This window comes from Balaenoptera physalus (assembly GCF_965194825.1).
Source record: "Balaenoptera physalus genome assembly, chromosome: 6".
Taxonomy (NCBI): Eukaryota; Metazoa; Chordata; class Mammalia; order Artiodactyla; family Balaenopteridae; genus Balaenoptera; species Balaenoptera physalus.
In genome coordinates, this window is record NC_138885.1 from 56,162,305 (window position 1) to 56,180,659 (window position 18,355).

The window sequence follows — 18,355 nt, forward strand, 5'->3', positions numbered from 1 at the left end:
TATGTTTTCTAGAAGGCAGCCATAGGCTCTTCTTGTGTAAGGAAGACTGATCACCTCCATTAGCCTTGAAACAAAAGCAAAGACTTCTGGATGCAGGCATTTAATTATAATGTTTATCTAATCATTCTGTAGCCATTTATATAATTAAGATGGCTTAGAGCATACTTTTCTTTGGGCAGTAAAGGGTAGTAGAGGTTGTGTTTGGTGACGAGTATATTTTAAGCCAAAGAGTCCAACACTAATTACGGCATTTTATACTGGTTTTTTAAAAAATGTAGAAAAAGTGCAGATACTGCCCATTCTTTTGCCTTTGGATTGTTGAACTTTCCAATCTATGAGCTGGTGGTAGCCACAATTGTAATAACCACCACAACAATGATGATACCTAACACCTAATTAGTATTTACTTATGCTAGACCCTGTTCTAGGTGCTTTTACCTATATTAACTCATTTTTACCCTCATAATAACCCTATGAGGTTGACTGCTGTCACTATCACAACTTTAAAAAAACTAAAATATAGAGACGCTAAGTAACTTGTCTAAGGTCACTCAGTTAAGTGCTTGGATTTGACTGATACAGGAACTCTGGCTGGAGAGTCCAAAGTCCAATGTCATAGGCATCAGGCTATTTTATGCACCTAAAGATTTTTTTTTTTTGCATTAATATTTCCATCTTATGGCCAGAGTCACTAAACATTATTTTGGAGATGTGAGTAACAGAAGAGCTTATTCCAAAAGCTTATTGCTTTCTCTAGTTTTTTTTTTTTTTTCTTTTCTGTTTTGTAGTTTTAGATGAAAAATATTTGGACTAAGTTCATCAGTATAGGTGAAAAAGAGGAAAGTGGGATTTTTCTCATTATATCTTGACTTATTTATTTAGAATATCTGCTTCTGACATTTTAAGGACATAAAATCTCAGCCAAAGCCCTCTTTGAGCTACCAAGGGTTGGTACAGAGATCTTTTACAAAGTTCCTGTACAAGTGTGCAGCCTCTGAGGACTATCTGCTGAGATTTCAAATATTAGAGGTGTGGACTCAGGAAAGAATGATGATTTGGTTGGCTATACATGATATCTGTGACGTATAAATCGTTTAGGTAAAAAACATATTTTTCCTCCTTGGAATTGATTTATGGAAGAGGAACATTATTAACCAGAGATAGGCCTGACAAGGAGGCATAGGTAACTAATGTCCACCTACAGACCTAACTCTCCAAAAAAAATGTCTCCCTTATGAGCTTGACATTTTTATCCCAAATTTCTTAATACTTTTGGAAAGTCACTGTTGAAATGTAAATACACTCCCAGGAATGGAGTAACACATTACACCGTTGTCCTCACTAATACAGTGCCAGCACATAGGAAAACAGAGACCATAGCCCTGAGAGAATGGTGCACACAGCAATCAAAGTGAATGGAGAAGTGATACTAGCCCGGTGGCCAGGTTTACATGAGGCTATAAGAAAATAGGAATCTGGAAGTTGGGCAAGGGAGGTGGTGGTGGTGTAGTTGTCATGATGTGAAGGCAGGGCTGCAGGATGTTTTGGGGGGAATATCTTAAAGAAGAGGGGTCCTGAAAGGGGAAGCTGAGAAGACCATACATTAATGGTATATTACTTAATTTATTCTGGAGCCATCTCACTCTTCTGGCTATGCTAATGAAAATGGCACAGTTACATCTAGATGAAGCATATTATAGAGAAAAAAGCAGAAGTTTCAGGGTCAAGAAGACCTGGATTCAAATCTAATCACTATGGCCTTGGATGAGTTATCAAACACTTAGTTTCCTCCATCTATAAAATGTAGAAATCAAACTACTAAACTAGAAAACAAAGTGCCTTCTGCCATGCATATGGTAGCTGTATGCATATCATATCTATATGCATAAATATACAGTAGCTAAAGAAAGCATATATATGTATGTATACACACACACATACATTTATACGTAGATGTATTCATGCATCTACTACAGTGCTATCTTTCTCCCTTATTATGTTACTTCTGCAAGAAACTTGTCATATAGTCTCTATTTTACATTTTAGTTTCCTTTTATCATATGTAAGTTTACTTTCACCTAATTTTCAGAATATTCAAATAATTTTCTATTAAACTATGGTGTTGGGCCTTTTTTTTCTGAGGTAAATTAGCAAAATGACCAACTTGAAGAACTTTTTTTTAATGTATTTATTTAATTTATTTATTTTTGGCTGTGTTGGGTCTTTGTTGCTGTGCATGGTCTTTCTCTAATTGCGGAGAGCAGGGGCTACTCTTCCTTGTGGTGCACGGGCTTCTCATTGCGGTGGCTTCTCTTGTTGCAGAGCATGGGCTCTAGGCATGTGAGCTTCAGTAGTTGCAGCACGTGGGCTCAGTAGTTGTGGCGCCTGGGCTTAGTTGCTCAGCGGCATGTGGGATCTTCCCAGACCAGGGCTCGAACCCGTGTCCCCTGCATTAGCAGGCAGATTCTCAACCACTGCGCCACCAGGGAAGCCCTAACTTGGAGAATTTTAATCATTAGCTACCTGAAAAGTATTGGTGCTTGATACAGCAGATTCAAGCAATATATTACTAATCTACTTTAACAAGAAAGAGACTATTGCTTCTACTGAATGATATTAACTGTTTTCTTTTCGGCAGCATTACTAGGCAATAGCTAACTATGCTATCGTTATTTGAATTCATGACAAGGCTGGGTAACGAGTTGAGGCAGTTATTCTGTATGATCAGATGATTTAAGCCTGAACAGATCATAAATGTATATACCTATGCAAATATCTAAAATAATTATTCTGATCTCTGTAGCAGTTTAAATACTTGTTATGATTCTAAAAAGGGGACTTTAGGGAGCATATGCCAGTTTCAAAAACCAGGCACATGTTCACACGGCTCTAAGTTAGGGATCCCTGACCAATGAATTGGACACCATCTGTCAGCAGGACCTTGAAGTTTTAGCTGGCAGATCTTGGAGCAGCTTTCCAAGCCGTTTGCTGCTTCCTCACTCCCACATGCTTAGTTAGCTGGGATTCCCAGTTGGGAAGCGAAGGCAGGTAGCATTTTGACCCTCCCCTCACCACCTTCAGTATACTTTATTCTCAGAACCATTCCCAGAGATTTAAAAGCATCGGGAATATAAAAAATATCTCTTCCTCACAAGGTTGGAGGCCTTGGACCTTACCTTGAAAAGATTTATTTTTACATTTTTTCAAATTATGACAACTTACGTAGAAAAGTATGGCAGATACCTGTTCTTTTTAAAAAAATTTTTTTTGCAGTATTTGTTACATAACAAGTGTGTAAGAATAAAGTGGTTGATATGTATTTGTTTTCTGATTATAATTTGGAACACAGGTATAAATGTCTTGGTTTATGAGTTAAATCTGTACCCTGTCATCTCCTAACCTACTAGATCTTTTTTGGAATAATAAAATGCATATCACTGGGGCCAGTATCCACAGTTCTAGAATATTCTTAGCCATCTGGTTCTGTTACAGAGTAAAGTTAGACTGGAAATAAGACAATGTTAGTAAAGGAAGCTTCCTTTGCCCACCCCACCTTCCATGGGCTCCATTTTTTAGTGTGCACAACATAGTGATTTAATGATATATATGTATATTGTGAAATGATCATCACAATAAGTTTAATAATAATATCCATCACCACACATAGTTAATATTTTTCTTGTGATGAGAACTTTTAAGATCTACTCTGTTAGCAACTTTCAAATATACAATATAGTGTTGTTAACAATAGCCACCATGTGGTCCATTATATCCCCAGAACTTATTTATCTTATAACTAGAAGTTTGTACCTTTTGTTCACCTTCACGCATTTCACCTTTATTCTTGATGAATATTTGACTAGTTATAGAATTCTGGATTGCCAAGTGTTTTCTTTTAGCCCATTAATGACCTCATTCCATTGGTTTCAATTTTAGCTCAGGAGAAGTCATTGTCAATCCTACTGTTGCTCTTTAAAAACAATGTCTTTTTCCCTAGATGTTAAGATTTTCTCTTTATCTTTGGGTTTCTTCAGTTTCAGTATATTTGAGCATATCCTTTTTTTTCTTCTAGTTTAATTGAGATATCATTGACATATAGCACTTTAAGGTATACAGCATGGTGGTTTGACTTATATACATAATGAAATGATTACCACAATGACTTAGTGAACATTCATCATCCTGTATAGATACCAAATTAAAGAAATAAACAAAAGTTTTTTTCCTTGTGATGAGAACTCTTAGGATTTACTCTCTTAACTTTCATATATGATATACAACAGTCTTAATTATATCTATCATGTTGTACATTAAATCTGTGGTATTTATTTATCTTACAGCTGGAATTTTGTACCTTTTGACTGTCTTCATCATCCCCACCCCCTGCCTCTGGTAACCACAAATCTGATCTCTTTTTCATGAGTTTGTTTGTTTTGAAGTATAATTGACCTACAATGCTATATTAGTTCCTGGTACAAAACATAGTGATTCAATATTTCTATACATTTCAAAATGATCACCATGATAATCTAGTTACCATCTGTCCTCATACAAAGATATTATATAATTATTGACTATATTCCCCACACTGTACATTTCATACCTGTGACTCATTTATTTTGTAACTGAAAGTTTGTACCTCTTAATCTCCCTCACCTATTTCTCTCCTCCACTCACTCCTCTCCCCTCTTGGCAACAACCTGTGTGTTCTCTGTATCTATGACTCTGTTTCTGTTTTGTTATGTTTGTTCATTTGTTTTATTTTTTAGATTCCACATATAAATGAAATCATACAGTATTTGTCTTTGTCTAACCTATTTCACTTAGCATAATACCCTCTGGGTCCTTTCATATTGTCACAAATGGCAAGATTTCATTGTTTTGTATGGTTAATATTCCATTGTGCGTGTGTGGTGTGTGTGTGTGTATATATATACATATATATATATATCTATATATATATATGTACACACACACACATTATCCATTCATCTATTAGTCACCGCTTAGGTTGCTTCCATATCTATTCACCTATTAATTGCCACTTAGGTTGCTTCCATATCTTGGCTATTTTAAATAATGCTGCAATGAATACGGGGGTGCATTTTTTTAAAATTAGTGTTTTCATTTTCTTTGAATATACACCCAGAAGTAGAATTGCTGGATCATATTGTAGTTCTATTTTTTTTCCATCTCATTACTTTAATCATTTTATCAAAATAATCTGAATATGCATAAATATTTGACTTGTTATAAGAATGTGTAGCATAAAAGTCCCTGAGACACATCCAAGAATGACTTGAAATGTATTCAGTGCAATTATTCATCATACTAATTGCCAAGGACTTGGCTCCCTTCCTTGATATTTAAGGTATGTAACTAAAAAAAGATATATAATATATATTATATAATATTCATAATTATACATTATATATAAATATATGTATGTTTATTAATGCTAAATCAGAGTCTCCCTCTCCAATGCCTGGTTTTCTGCCACTTTACTGATGCTGTGTATGAAGTCATTTCCAGACTGTAAGGAACGTACTTACCGAGGTAAATTAGTTCTTTAAGCCCTAGGGGGCCAGTTAGTAGAATGATGGCAGTGGAACTAGAGGTCCCAAGAGAAGATGTTGTCCAACCCCCTCATTTTGCAGTTCCAGTGACAGAGGCTCAAAAGGTTTGCGACTTGCACAAGTACGGCTGGTTCTGCCACTATTACTGTAACCTTAGGCAAGTCCTTAACTGGATCTAGACTTCTGCTCCCTCCTCTGTAAAATGGATTGGTGATTGTCACAGCTAACATCTTCCAGGTGCCTCCTATGTGCACAACACTGTCCGGAGTACTTTAAGTGTCTTTTCTAATTCTCCCAACACCTCCATAAATTATATATGATTACCTTCAATTAGAGATGAGAATATCAAAGCACAGACATCTTAAATCATTTGCCTGAGATAAGACAATTAGGAAATGTTACAAAGCTGGTCTAGTAACCCAGGAATAACTGCCTCCAAAATTCTCAAATTCCAATTCTTAAATCCCTTCTAAGAAAACCCCGTCAGATAGGTTCTCAAATTCCTTATATCTCTAAAAGTCTAGAGCAGAGTTAACAAACTATGGCTCATGGGCCAAATCCAGGCACCGCCTTTGCTTACAGAAGTAGTTCTATTTCTAACTTTTTGAGGAATCTCTATATTGTTTTCCATAGTGGCTGTATTTACATCCCTGTCAATAGAGCATGTGGATTTCCTTTTCTCCACATTCTCACCAATGCTTGTTATTTGTTGTGTTTTTGATAATAGCCGTTCTGACAGATGTGAGGTGATATCTCACTGTGGTTTTAGTTTGCATTACTCTGGTGATGTTGAGCATCTTTTCATGTGCCTGCTGACCATCTGTACATCTTCTTTGGAAAAATATCTATTCATGTGCTCTGCCTATTTTTTAGTTGGATTGTTTGTTTGTTTGATGTTGAGTTGTATGAGCTCCTTGTATATTTTGGATATTAACCCCTTATTGGATATATCATTTGCAAATATCTTTTCCCATTCAGTAGGTGGCCTTTTCATTTTGTTGATAGTTCCTTTGCTGTGCAAAAGTTTTTTTAGTTTGATGTAGTCCCATTTGTTTATTTTTGTTTTCGTTTCCCTTGCCTGAGGAGACAGATCCAAAAAATTTGCTAAGACCAATATCTAAGAGTGTAATACCTAAGTTTTCATCTAGAATTTTTATGGTTTCAGGTCTTACATATAAGTCTTTAATCCATTTGAGTTTATTTTTTATATGGTGTCAGAAACCAGCTCAGTTTGATTCCTTTGTATGTAGCTGTCCAGTTTTCCCAATTGCATATTCTTGCCTCCTTTGTAATAGATTAATATAAGTGTGGGTTAATTTCTGGGCTCTCTACTCTGTTCCATTGATCTATGTTTCTGTTTTTGTGCCAGTACCATACCATTTTGATTATTGTAGCTTTGTAGTATAGTTTGAAATCAGGACACGTGATAACTCTAGTTCTGTTGTTCTTTCTTAAGACTGTTTTAGCTATTCAGGATCTTTTGGGTTTCCATACAAATTTTAGAATTATTTGTTCTAGTTCTGTGGGAAATTCCATTGGTATTTTGATAACGATTGCATTAAATCTGTAGATTGCCTTGGGTAGTATGGTCATTTTAACAGTATTACTTTTTCCAGTCCCTAAACCTGATACATATTTTCATCTTTTTTGTGTTGTCTTCAATTTCTTTATTCAGTGTCTTATAGTTTTCTGAGCATAGGTCTTTTACCTCCTCAGTTTGATTTATTCCCAGGTATTTTATTTTTTGATGCAATTGTAAATGGGATTACTTTCTTAATTTCTCTTTCTGATAGTTCTCATTGTTAGTTTGTAGAAATGCAACAGATTTCTGTATATTAATTTTGTATCCTGCAACTTTACTAAATTCATTGATGAGTTCTAGTAGTTTCTTCGTGGTGTCTTTAGAATGTTCTGTGTATAGTATCATGTCATCTGCAAACAGTTACAGTTTAATTTGTTCCTTTCCAATTTGGATTCCTTTTATTTTTTTTCCTGTCTGGTTGCTCTGGCTAGGACTTCTAATACTATGTTGAATGAAAGTGGCAAGAGTGGGCAATCTTTTTTTCTTTAATTTTTATTGAAGTATAAATGTTGCTTTACAATGTTGTGTTAGTTTCAACTGCACAGCAAAGTGAATCAGCTATGCGTATACATATATCCCCTCTTTTTGGATATCCTTCCCAGTTAGGTCACCACAGAGCATTGAGTAGAGTTCCCTGTGCTATACAGTAGGTTCTCATTAGTTATCTATTTTATAGTTTACATAGTATCAATAGTGTATATATGTCAATCCCAATCTCCCAATTCATCCCATCCCCTCCCTTCCTCCTTGGTATACATACATTTGTTCTCTACGTCTACGTCTCTATTTCTGCTTTGTAAATAAGACCGTCTATACCATTTTTTTCAGATTCCACATATATGTGTTAATATACGATATTTGTTCTTCTCTTTCTGACTTACTTCAAGGAGTGAGCATTCTTGTTTTATTCCTGATCTTAGAGGAAATGCTTTTAACTTTTCATCATTGAATATGATGTTAGCTGTGGGCTTGTCACATAGTCTTTATTTTGTTAGGGTGTGTTCCCTATGGGCTGCATTTTAAAAAGAGTACAGACCAGAAATCCTATGCCCTACTAGAGACTTTCCATGGTACCAGCCTGCTACTGAGCTTTACTTTCTTATTTTTAAATGGGGACAAAAATACCTGTCCTAGCAGTCATAGGAATGATTTGTAAATTTAATGCGATTATATCAAAGTACTTTATAACTCATAACATAAACTTATATACTGTATTGAGCATCTACTAAATTCTAGGAATAGTACTGGAAACTTTGCATATGTTATGGTGCCTCTTTTAAGGCTCAACATGATCCTGCACAGTTGTTATAATTACATTTGATATATGAGTTAATAGAAGCTCAAAGAGGTTGTGTGACTTTTCAGAGGTCAAATAGGCCTAAAGGGGCAGAGTCAAGATTCAACTCAATATTACTTCCAAATAGAGACTTTGCTTTTCCTTGTACTCAGAACTAAAGCAACAGCATTATTTAATGTCCTTAAGAATGGTAGGTGGCATTAAGAAAGGAGGAAAAATCACTGAATAATCTACCCCGTAAGCAAAGCTGGCAAAGAAAACTTCCTGATAAAATCAATGCTTATATTTTAGAGCAGACCACCTGAAAACCCCTGGGCTTCAGACATTTTGAAAATAGTTTTTATGTATTTGACTGTAAAGTAAAAAGGGAAAATATAGATGTTTTAGATGCAAAAGGAATATGGTATGCCATCCCAACCAGATTCAAGCTTATATTTTTCATTAGTTTTATTCTGCTCATATTATCAAATCACAAATGATGAAACAGGAAAAACATAAGGGCTTCATTTGCTTTGGGATAACAGATGGGAAACAACAGAAAATTCTTTTCAGAAATGCAGAAAAATAATTTTCTTCATAATAGCTAATATGCCTTCTTTAGGCATTAAGATACATTTCTGTTTATAATCTTAAGACAGCTATATTTTTACTCTTTATAAAAATCAAATCTCCCAATAATAAACAGGGTACCCTAATCTTTAAATATCGTCAGTAAAAATGTAGGTATGCACCCCAGTTTCTAACCTCTTAGAATGTTTTGCGCAATAGGTTTTAGTCATGGGAATGAATAATTGCTCAGGAAAGCAGCACCACTTCATGCAATATGATTTGGTAGTCAACATTCTTGTTTTCCAATAAAAGGGAAATTTCATGAATAGAAACATTGGGCTCCTTGAGATTTCACCAGTGAAGAGATTGTTTCTGAGTAGCTTCTGAGCAAATATATCTTAACAGGTTGGTTGTAGATCTGGGGTCTTCATTCCTTATAATAGCACTGCCAGACACAATCATGTTAGCCACTGTGTTTGCACAGTTATGGAGAGTGTCATGATCTACACTTCACCATTAACCTCTCTGCCAAAGGACAGGAATTGGACCCTCGACTGATGAACCTTTGGCATCATATCTTGCATAAATTTCTGCCCTCCAAACCCAGGTTCAACTGGTGTAACCAAGGCCATATCTATCCGATTAGCCCATGGTGCCAAATACTCAACTGTCTTTCCTAGTTTGATGGCAAGTCCAACATTTGTCTCATTCTCCCAAATGTCTTTAATTAAGGCCCCTGGGTTCTCATATATATGGATTGACTCCTACTGCAGCCATTGGCTTTACCAACTGTTCCAGCCTAGAAACTAGCCTGTGCATTTCAAAGAAAGGATCCTGTCGTAGCTGCTTTTGGAGACTCTACCATAGGGTGACCCAAAGTGACGCTGAGAACAAAATACCCATCTGTTGTATGCAGGTGCAGATAATTTGTCCCAGAGACCAGTGTCTAGAAGTACTCAGTCCCTGAATTGGCCAGGTTGCTGTTGAAGATGGATGGGCCAATCTTACAGCTGGACACCATGGTACTGGTTTCCAAGAACCAAGTTACATGAGTCCTCCAGCAAGATGAAGGGTTTATCCTGATTTCTTCTTCTTCTTTTTAAAAATGTGTTAGTACTTTAATCTTTGAGCAGTGACTAAATTTTCATTTGAAATAATTATTCATTTTCCCAAGTGTAAATCAAAGTAAAGGCATGAGTTATAGCTTTAAAGAATTTATTTTACAATAAGTTAGGTCTTCAGTTTACTTGCCTATTATTCAGATGAGTCAGAAATAGCAGTTTGCTTGGTTTTTGTTGCTTGAGTGGAGTTAAGTTAACAGAAGAGCTGGCTAATTTAGTGATTTTGCTAAAATATGTAGATAAATAACTTCAAATATCCATTGATGTGCCCTTTGTTAGTAATATAAATGGGATCAAATGGCTAATAAATGTTTTTGTTCCCAACTTTCTTTCAAATAAAATTCTGTTATTTCAAATAAAATTCTTCCTTTTAAATAACATTCTGTTATATGTATGCATATATATATTTATGTTAGATGTATGCTTAATGTATACATCTACTATAATGCTAGTTTTCTCTTATTGTATTACTCCTGTAAGAAATTTGGCATATTTTCTTTGTTTTGCATTTTAGTTTCCTTTTGTCATCAATACATTTACCAAATTTTCAGAATATAAAAATATTTTCCCAAATGTTTTCCCTTCAAGCTCCTATGGTGTTAGGCCTTTTTTTTTTTTTTTTTTTCTTTTTTTTGAGGTAAAGTAACAGAAAGATTCATTTGGAGGAATTTCCCATCATGGGAATACACTGCCCCTTACTAGTGAACTGCCTTACAGAAAGACGTTGGCAAGTTCATATATATATAAGAGCAGAACAGTAGCAAGATATTTGTAGGCCTGCAAGCCTTGCTTTTTCACCTAATAGTTTTTCATCTAATCCTGGCACAACTGTAAAATTGGAGCCAGAGATTCGAGACAAGATATTGTAGACACAATGGATAGTTTTTGGAGGCTACTGTAGATGTAATCTCTAAGCCTCCATTTAGAGGAGGATTCAAGATCGGTGTGGATACTTTAAGTCTTACTTTTTTTTTTTTTTAAACAAATAGTCATCTTATTTCAGACTATAGACATGCTGCCTGGAGCTCTATTGTTAATTTTTTGTCCCTAGACAAGTGTCTGGGTATCTTCGTTAAGTGTGGAAAGGTTATTCATATTAGAATTTGTCCTTGGATCCCAACCTGAAACTCAGAAATCATGTCTTGGAGTGACATGCATGATAACGTAGATTAGGCATCTGTGGTAGCTCATCTGATCTGCCACCTACACTTCCCTTGGTGGATGACAGATCGAGGACCTTTCCTACCACAATTCTCTACTATGTCCACTAACTCTTCTTGCAAGACCTCTCAGTGACCTGAGTACTTTCCTTTAATGTCATTCCTTGAGACCTGGAGCTACAATTGACCTAGATATGCCTAGATCTGATATTTTCAATTAATGAAATGAACTTTAGATGAGGGCTGTGTAACCAACATTAATTACAAAAACCAAAACAACAATGGGATAAAAAAAAATCTTTCAAAAAATCCTTCAAAGGCTTCCTAGGGTTCTCATTTTAACATTCAGAATACTTACTAGGACCCTCAGTGCTCAATCCGCACAGTCTGGGCCTTGCCTATCTCACAGTCCCACCCCCATCTCTTCCCCCACTCCCCTTCTGCTTCAGCTACGCTAACATTCCTGTGCATGTCTCCCTGACTCAGGCCTTTCTACCTGCTTTTTGCTCTTTAGTCCACCACCCGCACCACCGTGCCCACACCATTTCTTACTAAATTTTGTTCATCTTTTAGATCTCAGCTTAAACCTTGTTTTCTTTAGGCACCCAGACTCAAGGTGTGGCTCCCCTTTAATTTACATTAGTGACCTAGACTTCTTTATGGTACGTTTCACAAATGTATTTATATAATTATGTAATTGACTGTGTAGTATTTCTCTTCTGCATTTAAAGAAAGCCACTAGGATCGTGTCTCTTATTTAATACTACACTTAGCATGGTGTCTTGTGTGACACTCATTAACTTTTTATTGAATTAATTAAGCATCGTGAATAATGCGTTATGACTAAGCTTTCAGTGAATCCTTTTTTCTGTTATCACACATATAGAACAAAACATACTGTATCCTCGGTTCCCCTGAAAGCACAGCCTAAGTCAGAGACTTCCTTGAAGGTTAATTGATCTTAAGGAGCAGGAGTAAAGAACAGTGAGAGAGTGATTGCTATGGACTGAATTGTGTCCCTTTGAAATTCATATTTTAAAGCCCTAACTTCCATTGTGACTGTATTTGGAGATAGTGTCTCAGGAGATAATCAAGGTTAAATGAGGTCATAAGAGTAGGGCCCAAATCTGATCAATTGTGTCCTTGTAAGGAGGGAAGGAGCTCTCTCATCTCTCTCTGCCATGTAAGGACACAGGGAGAAGGTGGCCATCTGCAAGCCAGAAGAGGGTCTTCAGCAGAACTCAACCATGCTGGCACCCTGGTCTGGGACTTGCAGCCTCCAGATCTGTGAGAAAATAAATTTATATTGTTTAAACCACCCAGTCTATGGCATTTTATTATGGCAGCCTGAGTAGACTAAGACAGTGATATAGGGAAGGAGATAAAGCCAGTAAGAAACTGTGTTACCTAGTTGGTCGAAAATATAGGTGACTGATGCTTGATTTGATAGGATCTCTAAGAAGGCTTATGAAATGCAACTCACAAATGTTTGCCCTGGGGATGAAAAGGGGACGCATATATCCAGCAACCTCTATCACCCATTGTTAAGGATGGCAGCAGTATAAGAGAAGGAAGAAAGATACATGATGCAGCCTGAAGAAAGGCTTCAAGGGGTTGCACCTGAAAGTGAACAGTTGAAGTCTCTGAAGAACTGATCACTGCAGCAGAGGCTAGAAGAAGAGGTATGGCTGATAGGATTCCAAGTGGTACACAATTATCTGATACATAGACCACCACAAAAGTATCCTGTATTCAATATCCACAAGTAATTAAATTTGTATCATAATTTTTAAGCAATTCATGTTTTTAGTGTTTCTACAATGCTTATTCTACATGGAAAAAGAAATGAGGCAGTTTTTACAAACTGAAGTGGAAAAAATTATGGCTGCAAATAAGTGCTAACTCTGATATTATTATAGTGATTCTTACAAATAAAATCTCGAAACATAATTTTTCAAGGTTCCAAAAGAAATGATAATGACTATTTAAGCATTGTTTATCTCAGAATCTAGACAAGATGGGTACATTAAGTTAATGACCAAAAAGCAAGTTTAACATGTTTCTTTATCACAGAAGCAGTAAGCTTTGAATTACAGTGAAAATGGCATTGAGGAATAACCTGTTTTTAAAGCTACCAGGGACAGATACTGCTAAAGATGATCACTTTTTGAACATTAGTTGATGACATAAGTTGAAAACGATCCAAATAACTTGAGCATATAATTCTAATCAAGCAGGGTATGATATGTTTCAGAGAAATACTGGAATGATTTCCCCATGATTGCAAACTTTTGAATTTTTTAAAGAGAGAAAAAAAAAGACAAAACTAGATACAGGAGGGGCTTCAAGATAATTTTTACACATTGAAATAAGAAAGTAAATTTAGAGCTGCCACAAGGGGAACCAATTATTTTTTCAAATACATTTTATTGTTATCAAAATAATCCATAAACATCCTGAAAAATGCAAATAGTAAAGAAAGATTATGATTAAAGCACCAGCTCACTGAAAGTGTTTTTAACCTAGATTTGTGTTTATTTTTGGTGGTACCTAAATATCTCTAAATAATATGCTTATATTACTATTTCTTGGTTTACCAATATTAAATGTGACTGATTTACTTTTGTTCTTATGAATATGGATTTAGCTCACTTTCTACTCCCACCTCCAACCTTTCTTCTTGCTCTATCTCTCCTTCCAAAATAATTATATCATATCCTAAGTTTCATCATTCCCGTAACCTTTGTACATAAATAAACAAATAACCACAAGTAACGTATATAAACCTCTATTTCTTGTTCCACGAGTTGTAGATAATTCTCTTTACTTTCTACTTTGTGTTGACCTAAAACAAATAGACTGCCAGTTATTTCTCTAGCAAAAATGGGTGTATTCAGGGTCAGTAAAGAATTGCAATTTGGGGGGCTTCCCTGGTGGCGCAGTGGTTGAGAATCTGCCTGCCAATGCAGGGGGCACAGGTTCGAGCCCTGGTCTGGGAAGATCCCACATGCCACGGAGCAACTAGGCCTGTGAGCCACAACTACTGAGCCTGCGCGTCTGGAGCCTGTGCTCCACAACAAGAGAGGCCACGATAGTGAGAGGCCCGCGCACCGCGATGAAGAGTGGCCCCTGCTTGCCACAACTAGAGAGAGCCCTCGCACAGAAACGAAGACCCAACATAGCCAAAAATTAATTAATTAATTAATTAATTAATTTTAAAAAAAAAGAATTGCAATTTGGGATCTGCAACCATGGCAAACCACGTGCAAGCCCCCTGCAAAAATGAGAGAACTCTTTTATAGAGGGGAAAAGGAAATTGGGAGGGCTGTAGTAACCAAATAGTCCATCGTTTTCTATTGGCTGAGTTGTGACAATCTCATTGGATGAGTTCTTACCAGGAAAGGAGAAGAAGTCTTTCTTCTCCCTATTGGGCTCTGCTATTGTCATAGGGCATGAGAGCTTCCCCTCCTGACTCTATTTAGTTGAAGTTTCTGTTTATCAATTTTTTACATTTTCCCCTTTTGATCAAGATCTTTCTCTGAAAGCACTGCCGGTCAAGAGTCAGGTTTTCTGGTTTCAGTGGCTTTTTGGAAGCCTTTTGGTCCTCCTTTCAAGGAAGGACCTTACCTGAGTATAGTGTCCCACGTTGGAAGGAAAGTGCACGAATTTGAAACCTACTGAGGTCACATTTGATTAACAAGGAGATGTAGGAGGAAGAACTCTCAGACACTTTTTATCTAAAGTCCATGTTATCAAGATCACAGACACTGGAGATCATCTGAAGCATATGTCATCATCAAAGGTTTGGTGACAGATATCCAATAGGCCTGGTTTAGATATCTTGGAAAAGATGTCTCATCAGATGCCATCTGCTTCAATTCTGAGAAATCTTTACTTTGAGGTCAACAGATAATGTGCAAGTCCAATTAGGATTTGGTGCTTTCTTTAGGTGTGTCACGTGAACTCGAGTCTATTCCCTGGAGTTTAGGGGCACAAGGGTCAGTTAGCAACACCTGATAGGTGTTCAACCTTTCCAGCAAGGTTGAAGAGAGTCCTTCTGGATGTGTCTTTTCCAATAGACAAAATCTTCAGATTGCAAGGTGTGATGCTCAAGGTCTTTGTCTCTTGAGAGTGCACTATGAAAAGATTGCTCTACTAAAATATTTTTTATTTTTAATAGACGTAATTAGGCCTTTGCAGTATTGGAATATCTCTCCTTTTGTCAGCTGTAGGTCAAAAGAGTTAGGAACCACATGCATTGGGCATCCAGTGACTATCTCAAAGAGTGAGTTTATGAATTCCAAAAGAGGTGGATCTGAGATTTAAAAAGACCAACAGCAATGCTTTTGGCCAAGGTATTTGGAGGGATTCTACAAATTTTGCCAATTGAGTCTTAATAATGCCATTCATGCATTCAACTAAACCAGAGGACTGAGGGTGGTAAGCACAGTGAAAGTGTTGTAAAACCAGCCAAACAGCACAGACTTGTTGAAGTACCTGACTAGTGAAATGGGATGGCTGTGAAGTTCAAGAGTTCTCTTACTGGGGATAATCTTTTCCAAAAGAACTTTAGTCACGGAGAGGCAGTAGCTCGTCTGCAAGGGAAAGCTTCAGCCCAGTGTGAAAGCATGCAGACTATGACTAAAACATACTTATATTCATGAGACAGAGGAAATTGTGTGACACCATTTGCAGACCTCGAATGGTCCATTAGGCAGTTTAAAATGTCCAGGAGCAGTAAAAGCAGGCTTCCCTGGGTTGTATTTCAGACAAGCAGGACAAGTAAAGTAGGCACTTTTTGTGGCTTTGTTAGTGTTTCCCTACCAATACTGATTCATGAAGGCTCTCATTTTGTCAGTAGACCAAAGATTTAATGCATGTACAGTGGTGAGGAGTGGGAATTTTAGGGTCTTCAGTAGGGCTAGGTTGTTATTTGGTCCAAACCAGAACTTTCTCTTTTTATCAAACCAACAATTCTTGAATTTCTAATCTTGTTTTTCCTTTTCTGAGGTCAATTGTTGGGCTTCTCTAGCCAGTTTTTCTAAGTTATCATTTGGAGAGATATCCCTTTGGGCCATGAAAAGGGTTGGTGGCTGTTGGTTCCTTAAGGGCAGCATTCCTTGTGAAAATGTAAGCAAGGTAATTTTCCTTAGCTTTCAGAGAGTCAAGTTTAGAATGACCCAGAATACTGATAATAGCTAAAGTGGCAGATAAAAGTAATGCATCCAATAATTCCTGAACATAGGGGCCATTTTAAACTTTATTTCCACTGGAAGTAAGGAAGCCATATTGTTCCATAATATTAAAAAATCATGACCTACTCTGAAAGCATATCTACTATGAGTATAAATATTGGCAGTTTTGCCCTTGGTTAAAGTACAAGCCTATGTAAGAGTGTATAATTCAGCCTTTTGGACCAAAGTAGCCAGAGGAAAAGATACTCCCTCAACACTATCAAAGGCAGTTGCAGTAGCATAGCCAGCACAATATTTGCCATTTTTACCTTTAAAATAAGAACCATCAGTGAACCATGAGAAGTCAGCATTACCAAAATGAATTTCCTGCAGATCATCACGAGGAGTCAGGAGGTGATTCATCAGCATTAAGCAGTTGTGAAAGACTTCATCAATGACAGAGGAGAAAAGAGTAGCAGGGTTAAGGTTATTAGAACATAAAAGAGGAGGAGTTAACAGAAGGACTTCATAGGAGATGAGGTAGCCAACTGAGAAATGTTGAGTGGATTGAGAAGTCAAGAGGGCTTCTACTGCATGAGGTACAAAAATTGTTAAAGGGGCTCCCACAACATTTTTCTCAGTGGCCTTAACCAAAAGAGTGGTGTTAGTAATGGCTCTAAGGCAAGGAGGGTTGTCCTCTTGCCACAGGATCCAGTTACTAGCTAAAGTACCCAAGGGGTCAGTGGTGGTCCCATTGACCTGTTTTTAGATGAGTACCCTAAAGTCATTCCCTTCCCTTTCACATACACAAAGGAAAAGGGAATCTGAGAATAGGGATGCCCGAGGGCAGGTGGGTTTATCAAACTTTCCTTTAAGTACTAGAATATTGTATCATCTTATTCTTCCCATAAAATTGGGTCAGGGTTGTTATTTATCAAAAAATACAGAGGTTTGGCCATAAGAGAGAAATTGGAATCCAATTTCAGCAGTAACCAGCTAGCCGGAGAAAACGTTGCAGTTGGTGCTTAGTTTTGGGTTTTGGGAAACTTAGGACACCATGAAGCCTATCTAAATTTAGGTGTAACCCTTGTTCTGATACCAGATGCCCCAAATATCAAACTTGGGCTTGGGAAAACTGCAATTTTCCTTGGCGACCTAATGTCCCTTTAAGGCTAAAAACTTTAGCAGATGGATGCTGTCTTCCTGTGAGGAGGCTTGAGACAGAGAGCAAAGAAGCAAGTTACCCATATATTACAACAAAGCAGAACCCCCAGGGAACTTTATGTCAACCAGATCAGCCTTCAGAATTTATGAGAAATAAAAAGGACTCTCAGTAAAACCCTGAGGCATTACTGTCCAGGTGAATTGTTTTTCTTCCCAAGTAAAGGCAAAAAGGTATTGGCTAGCTTCAACTGGAATACCAAAGAATGTACCACGTAAATCAATTAGAGTAAAGAATTTATTTCCAATGGGAATGGATGTTAACATCATATGAGGGTTAGAAATGACAGGATGTCAGGGGATAACAATATTGTTTATTGCTTGGAGGTCCTAGACAGACCTCCACCCTTTTTACCAAAGGGAGTTATTGTTGTAATATTGTGTAAAACTTGTCTTTCCCCTTGCCTCAACTCTTTTTTCTTTTGTGAATAAATAAAGCTTGGTTCTTACTTAAGGAATAAACTCTCAACCGCCACCCCCCAAAATAGGAGTATCCTAGGACCTAATACAAGGGATAATGCAGCCTTGAGCCTTGTAAGCTTTTATTATGGGCTTTATAACTTGAACGACTTCTTTACTTATAGGCTATTGATTAATTCCAGGAAGAAGTTTTGAAGGATGTGTTTGAATCCTGATGAAAGTTGTGCTATGAATTTTGCCAATATTAGCTGGAGG

At 36.9% G+C, this 18,355-nt stretch overlaps 1 protein-coding gene and 1 pseudogene across 12 annotated transcripts in view; one reads left to right on the forward strand and one right to left on the reverse strand.

The window, feature by feature from the left end:
• The window catches only part of SLC4A10 (solute carrier family 4 member 10), a 475,347-nt gene that overhangs the window by 400,802 nt on the left and 56,190 nt on the right, over window positions 1-18,355 (forward strand). The window lies entirely within an intron of this gene.
• LOC309662393 (ribulose-phosphate 3-epimerase pseudogene) lies at window positions 6,841-18,346 on the reverse strand (annotated as a pseudogene). The gene is made up of 2 exons (XR_014268410.1): window positions 17,405-18,346; window positions 6,841-17,255 (listed from the first exon to the last, which is right to left on the reverse strand). The product of XR_014268410.1 is annotated as a ribulose-phosphate 3-epimerase pseudogene (transcript).